General features: G+C 40.0%; 1 protein-coding gene across 3 annotated transcripts in view; it reads left to right on the forward strand.

The window, feature by feature from the left end:
• Positions 1 to 12,212, forward strand: part of LOC126355880 (intraflagellar transport protein 172 homolog) — a 372,812-nt gene that overhangs the window by 229,978 nt on the left and 130,622 nt on the right. The window lies entirely within an intron of this gene.

Below are 12,212 nucleotides of genomic sequence, written 5' to 3' on the forward strand. Positions count from 1 at the left end.
CGTGGCGATAACATATTAGACCTTCTGGTGACAAACAGACCAGAACTATTTGAATCAGTTAATGCAGAACAGGTAATCAGTGATCATAAAGCGATTACTGCATCGATGATTTCAGCCGTAAATAGAAATATTAAAAAAGGTGGGAAGATTTTTCTGTTTAGCAAAAGTGACAAAAAGCAGATTACAGAGTACCTGACGGCTCAACACAAAAGTTTTGTCTCAAGTACAGATAGTGTTGAGGATCAGTGGACCGAGTTCAAAACCATTGTACAATATGCGTTAGATGAGTATGTGCCAAGCAAGATCGTAAGAGATGGAAAAGAGCCACCGTGGTACAACAACCGAGTTAGAAAACTGCTGCGGAAGCAAAGGGATCTTCACAGCAAACATAAACGTAGCCAAAGCCTTGCAGAGAAACAAAAATTACAGGAAGCGAAATGTAGTGTGAGGTGGGCTATGCGAGAGGCTTTCAATGAATTCGAAAGTAAAGTTCTATGTACTGACTTGGCAGAAAATCCTAAGAAATTTTGGTCCTATGTCAAAGCGGTAGGTGGATCAAAACAAAATGTCCAGACACTCTGTGACCAAAATGGTACTGAAACAGAGGATGACAGACTAAAGGCTGAAATACTAAATGTCTTCTTCCAGAGCTGTTTCACAGAGGAAGACTGCACTGTGCTTCCTTCTCTAGATTGTCGCACAGTTAACAAAATGGTAGATATCGAAATAGACGACAGAGGGATAGAGAAACAATTAAAATCGCTCAAAAGAGGAAAGGCCGCTGGTCCTGATGGGATACCAGTTTGATTTTACACAGAGTACGCGAAGGAACTTGCCCCCCTTCTTGCAGCGGTGTACCATAGGTCTCTAGAAGAGCGAAGCGTTCCAAAGGATTGGAAAAGGCACAGATCATCCCCGTTTTCAAGAAGGGACGTCGAACAGATGTGCAGAACTATAGACCTATATCTCTAACGTCGATCAGTTGTAGAATTTTGGAACACGTATTATGTTCGAGTATAATGTCTTTTCTGGAGACTAGAAATCTACTCTGTAGGAATCAGCATGGGTTTCGAAAAAGACGGTCGTGTGAAACCCAGCTCACGCTATTCGTCCACGAGACTCAGAGGGCCATAGACACGGGTTAACAGGTAGATGCCGTGTTTCTTGACTTCCGCAAGGTGTTTGACACAGTTCCCCACAGTTGTTTAATGAACAAAGTAAGAGCATACGGACTATCAGACCAATTGTGTGATTGGATTGAGGAGTTCCTAGATAACAGAATGCAGCATGTCATTCTCAATGGAGAGAAGTCTTCCGAAGTAAGAGTGATTTCAGGTGTGCCGCAGGGGAGTGTCATAGGACCGTTGCTATTCACAATATACATAAATGACCTGGTGGATGACATCGGAAGTTCACTGAGGCTTTTTGCAGATGATGCTCTGGTGTATTGAGAGGTTGCAACAATGGAAAATTGTACTGAAATGCAGGAGGATCTTCAGCGGATTGACGCATGGTGCATGGAATGGCAATTGAATCTCAATGTAGACAAGTGTAATGTGATGCGAATACATAGAAAGATAGATCCCTTATCATTTAGCTACAAAATAGCAGGTCAGCAACTGGAAGCAGTTAATTCCATAAATTATCTGGGAGTACGCATTAGGAATGATTTAAAATGGAATGATCATATAAAGTTGATAGTCGGTAAAGCAGATGCCAGACTGAGATTCATTGGAAGAATCCTAAGGAAATGCAATCCGACAACAAAGGACGTAGGTTACAGTACGCTTGTTCGCCCACTGCTTGAATACTGCTCAGCAGTGTGGGATCCGCAACAGATTGGGTTGATAGAAGAGATAGAGAAGATCCAACGGAGAGCAGCGCGCTTCATTACAGGATCATTTAGTAATCGCGAAAGCGTTACGGAGATGATAGATAAACTCCAGTGGAAGATTCTGCAGGAGAGACGCTCAGTAGCTCGGTACGGGCTTTTGCTAAAGTTCCGAGAACATACCTTCACCGAAGAGTCAAGCAGTATATTGCTCCCTCCTACGTATATCTCGCGAAGAGACCGTGAGGATAAAATCAGAGAGATTAGAGCCCACACAGAATCATACCGACAATCCTTTCCACGTACAAACCGATAGAGGTACTCAGGGTACCCTCCGCCACACACCGTCAGGTGGCTTGCGGAGTATGGATGTAGATGTAGATGTAGAAAGTATCATTTACCTTGAGCAGAATCTTATTTTGTTTTGTTGGTACTTAGTGTTTGGTACTCCTTATCATCTGTTGCACGGAAGCATAGACACCAGCAGATATAGTACATACTATTTGTTCATTTATTTACTTTTCTTTTGTATGTATACAACTCTTTATACCATTCTTATCCATAGCATTTATCTTCAATTCAATACAATACAGACTTCAAACAGATCTTAACATCTAGTAAAACACTTATCAGAACCAAAATACATTAATAGAGGGGCTCTGCAAGGTGGCATATTAGGACCAATACTATTCCTGATATACATTATTGACTTTCCCAGTAGTGTTACTCATGGTGAAAAAATACTCTTCGCTGATGACAGCAATATTATAGTCACTGAGAAAACGAGAGAACTCCTTGCCGAGAAAGCAAATGAAACTCTCAAGGAAGTTTAAGATTGGTCAATAAGCAATAAAGTGACATTGAAAATAAAGAAAACTAATGCCATGAATTTCAGTTTGAACAGGGAAAAATGACAATGTTAAATTAAATGTAGATGGCACCTGTATAGACTGTGTAATTTCTAGGAATGAATATTGATTCTCAGTTGAAGTGGTGTGAACACACAAAGGTACTTGCACACAGAATGTCATCAGCATGTTATGTCCTTAGAGTCCTCTCATGAGTGTGTAACATGCAGTGTCTTTTAGTTACATATTATTCATATGTTTCGTTACATATTATTCATATGTACACTCAATTCTTAGCTATGGCATTCTTTTTTAGGAACAAACTCACAAAATATGAACACAATTTTCAATCTCCAGTAAAGAGCCATAAGAATAATAACCAAAAATACTAGTCAAGCTCATTGTAAAGATCTGTTCAAAACACTGGGGATTTTAACTGCTACATGTGATAATATTTATCAGTCAGCTGTACACATAAAATAACATTGGTAACTACGACTCTGTCCGTCGCCATACAATAAGAGACAGACTCAATTTACATTTATCAAGAAAAAATAAACATAAAACTCAAAACAGCATTTTCTACCAAGGAATAAAACTGTACAATAAATTACCAAAAGAAATTAAAGAAATTTCAAAAATACACTTATTTAAAAAGGCAGCTAAAAAGTACCTGTGATGCAAAACATTTTATACATTGAACGATTATTTAGATGAAACAGAGTAGGGGTTCGATAAGAAAAAGTTATATAAATAAATAATAATAAGAAGAATATAAAAGAGGGAAACATTCCACGTGGGAAAAATATATCTAAAAACAAAGATGATGTGACTTACCAAACAAAAGTGCAGGCAGGTCGATGGACACACAAACAAATACAAACATACACACAAAATTCAAGCTTTCGCAACAAACTTTCGCTTCATCAGGAAAGAAGGAAGGAGAGGGAAAGACGAAAGGATGTGAGTTTTAAGGGAGAGGGTAAGGAGACATACCAGTCCCGGGAGCGGAAAGACTTACCTTAGGGGGAAAAAAGGACAGGTATACACTCGCTCACACACACATATCCATCCGCACATACACGGACACAAGCCCTGTCCGTGTATGTGCGTATGGATATGTGTGTGTGCGAGTGTATACCTGACCTTTTTTCCCCCTAAGGTAAGTCTTTCCGCTCCTGGGACTGGAATGTCTCCTTACCCTCTACCTTAAAACCCACATCCTTTCGTCTTTCCCTTTCCTTCCCTCTTTCCTGATGAAGCAACGGTTTGTTGTGAAAGCTTGAATTTTGTTTGTATGTTTGTGTTTGTTTGTGTGTCTATCGACCTGCCAGTGCTTTTGTTTGGTAAATCACATCATCTTTGTATTTAGATATAATAATAATAATAATAATAATAATAATAATAATAATAATAATAATAATGATTATAAAACATCCAGCATTCCACATACCACTTTCACTTATTGTTTTCCCATCTTTTTTCCTTTCTAGGAATACTTACCCCCCCAAGCTATGCATAGCACAATACTAACACCTCTTTCTCTTTCTGAGCTCAATATCTTGCTCATTATGGAATGATGCTGACACAGTTTTTCAGGATAGCAAATGGGAAGTTGCGGTACAGCAAATGACCCAGACATCTCCAGTGTGTGTGTGTAGTGAGTGAAGTGTTATGAAGCATTGTGCATATAAGGTGTACAATTTCATTTTATTTTATTACCTTCCTGTAAATCATTTACATGATGTAGGAGTTGTCACAACAAAGTTATCATACAAGTACAAGTACTACAAACATAATAATGGAATATCACTTTCAAGGCATTTTACAAGTACAAATTTAGACATACAAATAAAAAACTTTGGAAATAAATTTACACACAATCAGAGTACTCATCTATTTCATAGAGAGTTTTGCTTAAAAAGGAATTTTTAAACTCAGTCTTAAAAATTTTACTTCATCTGTTATTTTCTTCATGTACACTGGCAGAGCATTGTAAAGTTTTATTCCAAAATGACTTACATGCTTTTGGGTTTGTGTTGTCCTTACCCTTTCTACATACAAATTCTTACGACTTCTTGTATTATAATTCCCTCTGACAGCCATGCCTCCATCCTTGCTACCTTCCCTGTTTTCCTTTCCCTGTTGCTTCATAACCTGGGTTGTGAGTAACTAAATCCACTTTCCCTTCTTCCCTTTCTTTCCCCTCTCTCCTCCCTGATGAAGGAACATTTATTCCGAAAGCTAGGAGCTTAAATTTTCGGTTGTTTTTTGTGTCTCTATCGGCTGTACTGAGCTGAGGTAAGTACTGGCCAGCCCCTCTATCTCTTTGTAGTAATTGTATTATAATTGAGGCAGTCTTCATTTGTAGGTGGATTTTTTCATATGTGCTCTTGTACACTTAATGCTTTTAAATACACTCCTGGAAATGGAAAAAAGAACACATTGACACCGGTGTGTCAGACCCACCACACTTGCTCCAGACACTGCGAGAGGGCTGTACAAGCAATGATCACTCGCACGGCACAGCGGACACACCAGGAACCGCGGTGTTGGCCGTCGAATGGCGCTAGCTGCGCAGCATTTGTGCACCGCCGCCGTCAGTGTCAGCCAGTTTGCCGTGGCATACGGAGCTCCATCGCAGTCTTTAACACTGGTAGCATGCCGCGACAGCGTGGACGTGAACCGTATGTGCAGTTGACGGACTTTGAGCGAGGGCGTATAGTGGGCATGTGGGAGGCCGGGTGGACGTACCGCCGAATTGCTCAACACGTGGGGCGTGAGGTCTCCACAATACATCGATTTTGTCGCCAGTGGTCGGCGGAAGGTGCACGTGCCCGTCAACCTGAGACTGGACCGCAGCGACGCACGGATGCACGCCAAGACCGTAGGATCCTACGCATTGCCGTAGGGGACCGCACCGCCACTTCCCAGCAAATTAGGGATACTGTTGCTCCTGGGGTATCGGCGAGAACCATTCGCAACCGTCTCCATGAAGCTGGGCTACGGTCCCGCACACCGTTAGGCTGTCTTCCGCTCACCCCCCAACATCGTGCAGCCCGCTTCCAGTGGTGTCGCGACAGGCGTGAATGGAGGGACGAATGGAGACGTGTCGTCTTCAGCGATGAGAGTCACTTCTGCCATGGTGCCAATGATGGTCGTATGCGTGTTTGGCACCGTGCAGGTGAGCGCCACAATCAGGACTGCATACGACCGAGGCACACAGGGCCAACACCCGGCATCATGGTGTGGGAGGGATCTCCTACACTGGCCGTACACCTCTGGTGATCGTCGAGGGGACACTGAATAGTGCACGGTACATCCAAACCGTCATCGAACCCATCGTTCTACCATTCCTAGACCGGCAAGGGAACTTGCTGTTCCAACAGGACAATGCATGTTATCCATGCCACCCAACGTGCTCTAGAAGGTGTAAGTCAACTACCCTGGCCAGCAAGATCTCCGGATCTGTCCCCCATTGAGCATGTTTGGGACTGGATGAAGCGTCGTCTCACGTGGTCTGCACGTCCAGCACGAACGCTGGTCCAACTGAGGCGCCAGGTGGAAATGGCATGGCAAGCCGTTCCACAGGACTGCATCCAGCATCTCTACGATTGTCTCCATGGGAGAATAGCAGCCGGCATTGCTGCGAAAGCTGGATATACACTGTACTAGTGCCGACATTGTGCATGCTCTGTTGCCTGTGTCTATGTGCCTGTGGTTCTGTCAGTGTGATCATGTGATGTATCTGACCCCAGGAATGTGTCAATAAAGTTTTCCCTTCCTGGGACAATGAATTCACGGTGTTCTTATTTCAATTTCCAGGAGTGTATATACAGTGATGGTGTTGTGAGTATTTGTAGTTGTTTGAAAAGGAGCCTACAGTGAGTTCTTGGAGAATTATGTGTTATGATTCGTATAGCTCTTTTCTGAAATTTGAAAATATCTATTAAGCTTGATTTAGTTTTACCCCAGAACACTATGCCGTAAGACACAATGGACTGAATGTAAGCAAAATACACTAGTCTAGTACAGTCTGTGCTGCATACTCTAGGTAATATCCCCAATGCAAAACACACTGAATTGAGCCTGTGTGATAAATACTTGAGATGGTCTTTCCAGCTTAAGTTTTGATCAATGTGCATGCCCAAAAACTTTGTGGATTGCACACTGTCTATCTCCTCATCAATTAGTCTTAACTGGAAGTCCATATCTTGGGTTGCTTTGTCACATTGTATATAGTTTGTTTTACTTAGTTTAATTATTAACTCATTAGCATTAAACCATTGTTGTATATATTTCTGGACTATGTCAGTTGTAGTGTTTAATGATTTTTTATCATCACTTATAATTCTTCTCAGTCATCTGCAAACAACATTATTTTTCTGGAAATATTTGGATTTTTTAAGTCATTTATATAAATCAAGAATAATAAGGGACCAAGAACACTGCCCTGAGGGGCTCCTATTTCCAATTTCTTTGCATCTGAAACCCACTTGATTTTCTGATTTTTATGTTCTGCAATGATTTCTTCCACCCGACTTCTATCTTGAAAGTAATATTCAAACCATTGCCTTACAACTCCCCTTACACCTATTGCCTACATCTTGTTTAACAGAACTTGGTGATTTACTGTATCGAAAGATGTAAATAGGTCTAAGTTAATTCCCGCTACACATTCTTTTATTGTCGAGATTCCTGACAGTCTCTTCAGTATATGCAGGGATAGCTGATTCTGTGTTGTGGCCCGAGAGAAAGCCATGTTGATTGCAGTTCAGAAGTTTGTAAGTATCTAAGTAATTTATGATTTTGATTTTCATTAATTTCTCTAGAATTTTGGAAAATGATTGGAGAAGGGATATTGGTCTATAATTTTCTACCTTGTGTGGATGTCCTTTTTAAACAGCAGTCTAACCTTAGAGATTTTCAACCTCTGAGGAAACACTCCTTTTCTGAAAGACAAATTGGCAATATGTACCTGGGGCTTTATTTTTTAAATTGGTCTAAACTTGTAAATACTTTGACATGTCCTATATCCTTGTAAAAAGAGATCTACAGATGAAAAAGCTACTACTGCTACTACTACTCCTACTACAATACTATTTCTTTTACTCTGTCAGTTCTAGATATAAATGAAAATTTCTTAATGACAAGCAGTTCATAATTTGTCAGCACTGATTCTTACTGATACTTTTGTCTCTTTTGGTCACTGCAACCAAACAGTTGGAGTAACATATTGTGTGACTAGTAACTTTTGAGTTTTGTGTGCCACAGTTTTTCTAACTCCCAAATACTGATAATGGTCAGCATACAGAATTTGTGCACTTACCTCATTCTTGGCAATTCTCTCACATAGTATAATTAATTGATCATTACAACTCAGGTAGACTTCTCTAATCTACCATTTTAAAAGTAAGACCAAAATCTTTAGTATTTTTACCTCTGTAGAAACTGTTACATATAACACCTCTTTCCTCACACCTCATTCAACACTACTCAACAGCAATGGTGTCCCTATATCTATTTCTCCCTTTCTTCACCACAGGTGTAGCTACAATTCACTTGGATCACATACCCATCTTGCTTGTAATTTTACATGTTTCTTCTTTTCTCTCTACCCATTTATTTTTAGATAAATCTGATCGTATCTTATTGTGATCCTGTACCTGATTACTTGGTTTTCCTTCTTTTTGCGTCTTAAGTAATCCTCTATTCCACTTTAGCTAGTAATATGACTTATCAGTATCTCATTGTTGTTAATATTTTTTTGATCTTGAATTGCTCATAATCCAATCCGGTGCCAACTTAAGTAGATATGGATGTTCACAATATCTTTTTGCTCTAATTTGGGTGTTAGCTAATTATCAAACATAATCTAAACTCAATAATTCGCTCTTCCCCTCCTCAGTGTGACATCGCTAACAGATGCACATTATATTATCAGGTGAATGTATGAAAATTATATTCCAGACTGTCTCCCCTGAGTCTGTCTGTCTCCTCACCCCACCACTCCTTGCACTTATACCTTCTACGTGTTTCCCAAAGTTTGTAAACCCAACCACACTGGACTCCCCATTGTCGCTGGTTACTGTGCCCCCACAGAGAGAATATCTGCTCTTGTGAACTATTTCTTTCACCCTGTTACATGTAACCTAACTTCCTATGTAAAAGACACCAACCATTTCATCCACTGACCGTCCACAGTTCCTGTTCTTTTACCACCCATCACTCTGTTTGTCACTCTGTGTGCTATGTTCCTGCACACTAACATCCCCAATTGCTGCTGCTGAACATTACCTTTCCCAATGCCCGACTGTCATCAAACCTAGAACCACCTTCCTGATCAACATGACCAATTATATCTGACTCTGATTGCTACAAATGTTTACTGTGCACACAGTGCTATGAATTATGAACTTGGAGTTTCCACTGCCACTATGCTTAATAGAACTTTGTATGCTAAACTCATGCTTATTGGGTGATTAGTACTTGGACTTTATGCCATTTAATCAAAAACTATCTCGAATAAATTTCTATTGTGAATCAGATCAATATACTGCCTAGAACTATTACTGTTTGATTTGTAGACTAATAGATAATTTGCATCTATCTTCATGTTCCTAAGAAGGTAGCACCAGCATCCCCCACTGACTTCCACCATATCACCGTCTGCTCAGTGCTCACTCGGGCCTTTCACAAGGTCATAGCATCACGCCTGATGTAGTTGAATGCTCTGGACAGGGGTCGTGGGCATTCATTCCTCGGGAGGGGATGCTGGAAAATACCTTCCTCCTCAACCTGATCCTCGGCAACGTGATTCACTCCTGTTGGTCTGTCTACATGGCATTGCTTTATATGTCAAAGGCATTTGACTCCCTTAACCATGCATCTCTTGGCCCTGTGCTAAGAGCTCATAGTTTAGCAGATGAATTTCTTCATTAGTTCCTGCACTGCTACAATGACGAGCTAATGGTGATAGCGAGCTTTGCGCGTGAGAGTAAGGTCGTGCAGCCTTCCACGGGAGTCCGTCAGGGTGAATCTCTTGCTCTCCCCTCCTTTTCAATTATGTGAAAGACCTCATCCTTCACCAGCTACCCTCTCATATCGGTGCCCGTGTCCTTGGCTGTCAGATCAATGAGTTGGCTTTTGCAGACGACATCCTGCTGTTTGCCTCAATGCCGTGGGGGGGGGGGGCAGCAGACCCTCATAAAAATGTAGCCAGTTGGGATATCTTGTGATCTTTGTAAGACTTTCAACTTTGTGGATCACAAAATGCTTTTCAACAAAGTGTCCCAATCTGGCATGAAAGGGGCAGCAGAAAGTGGGCTGAAACCCAACCAAGAGAGGAAGCAGTAGCTAATTTTGGATGAGAGCAGCAAAGCAAGTGAGGGAGCCCCCCCCCCCCCCCCCCAGTGATCCGTCCTTGGTTCAGTGTTTATAAATATAAATGTCTCACTTTGTTTGGAGATATACTATAAACCCCCTATGTATCACTACTGCAGGCATTGCGAAGACAAGATTGCATTAATTACAGCACACACACAATGCTATTTAAACAATCATTCTTTACATTCCATACATGAAATAAATGGGAAGAAGTCCCTATAAGATGGAAAGTACGGTCTGCTATGCGCTTCACAGTGGTTTTGCAGAGTATGGATGTAGATGTGTGTGTATAAAACATGAAAGTTCACTATGTTTGCTGATGATACTATTATTGTGATAAACAGTCCACCAATCAGGGGCTGATGCAAAAAATTACTTACAGAACTGCTAACCTGGTTTGAAGTAAACTCACCATTGGTATGCATGAGGAAACCTATTGAAGTCATGTTAAACTCTGATCACAAAACTACCAAGGGAGATACCTGTTGTACAAGACTGTCAATAAACACAAAGGACATATTGCACCACATTTTTCGGCCTCCACATAGATAGCAGCATTAGTTGGAAATATCATGTCCTATAACAATAAAAAGGCCAGTTTCATCTTTAGGATTACTGCATATATTGAAAAATTCAGTCTCACAAAGTCCGCTTACTATTGGTACCACCGCTACGTGCTTTGGAATTGTCTTCTGGGTCAATCTACCCACATCAAAGAACATTTTCTTTCCAAAAAAGGAGGTTATCCAAGTTATGTCCAGAGTTCCCACAAGAACATCTTGTTGCAATATTTTTAAGAAACTTGGGACACTTGCTGCAACTTTCCATTATATTTATTACACTATGAGCTTCATGGTGCGGTATGGAATCAATTAAATGTACTATGATCACAATACAAGAAGGAAGGTTAACGGCCATTTATTTATTTTTATTTATTTATTTATCCATCTGTAGACAATAAATATTGTATGGATGTTGTCCAAAAGAACATCAAAATTTATGGGAAACAATCTGTGCAAAAGGAACACACAAAATTTTGCATTAAGTAGTACAAAGAGTAATACATACAACATCTTACAAAAAAATGTACAAAGAATAATACTTGGTCATACAAGACACAGTAATACAACTTTTTATACATGTATACTGCTTATTCTGTTTGCCTAAGGCTTTACTTTTGTCATACCTAAACAGGAAGCCCTTATATTCACCACAATAATTCAGTAAAGATTTTTCCACACTCAACAGCTGCCCATCACATTCAAAAAATTGACAGAAACTTTAGAGGATGAAAGACAGTGTTTTCAGTTTTGCCTTAATATAAACAGCATCAGAATTATTTATTGGCCTAAATAGTCATTTACCGAGTAAAAACATTGTTTGAGTAGAATTTCTTTAAATTCTACTTTAAATCTGTTTTCATCTTCTAACTTTCTGATGTTGGCTAGCAGTATGTAGTAGAGTTTTATACTTATGACTCACAAGCTTTTGTGTGTGTGTTCTTTTTATTCACCAAGTCTGGAGTGCTGTGCTATTTCGAATATTGCAGTTATGCAAGTCGTCATTTGTCTGAAAATCTGCAAAGTGGGCCGTAACATATAAAATACATTTGTATATATGTAAGGAAGCTACTGTTAGAACTTTAAGCTTGTTGAATAAGGGTTTGTGTTATTATTCGGATAGCCCTCTTCTGTAATAGAAAGATTTGTTTTAGACGGCAAGTGGTGAAACCCCAAAATATTATTCTGTATGTTGTAAGAGACTGAAAATAGCCAAAATATGCCATTCTGGCACCCTCTGCGGTAAAAACATATGCAATAATTCTAAGTGCAAATCAAGCTGAGTGAAGTTTCTGCACAAGTTTCATTACACGATCAATAAAATAAAGATTTTCATCTACAGGAATCCACAAAATTTTGTTGATGCCACTCTGTCTATGGCCTTGTCACCAAGCAACAGATCAAGATTTACATTTTGACATTTTTCCCAAACTGCCCATAATTTATTTTATTTGCATTTATTGTCCACCAGTTTGCATTGAACCAAGTGTAGACATTCTTTATTACTTGATCAGTAGTCATTTGCACCATTTGCTTTGGTGCACCTATTATCTCACTAGTGTCATCTGTGAATATTATGGCCTTTGC

The sequence above is a fragment of the Schistocerca gregaria genome, chromosome 3, assembly GCF_023897955.1.
Source record: "Schistocerca gregaria isolate iqSchGreg1 chromosome 3, iqSchGreg1.2, whole genome shotgun sequence".
NCBI lineage: Eukaryota > Metazoa > Arthropoda > Insecta > Orthoptera > Acrididae > Schistocerca > Schistocerca gregaria.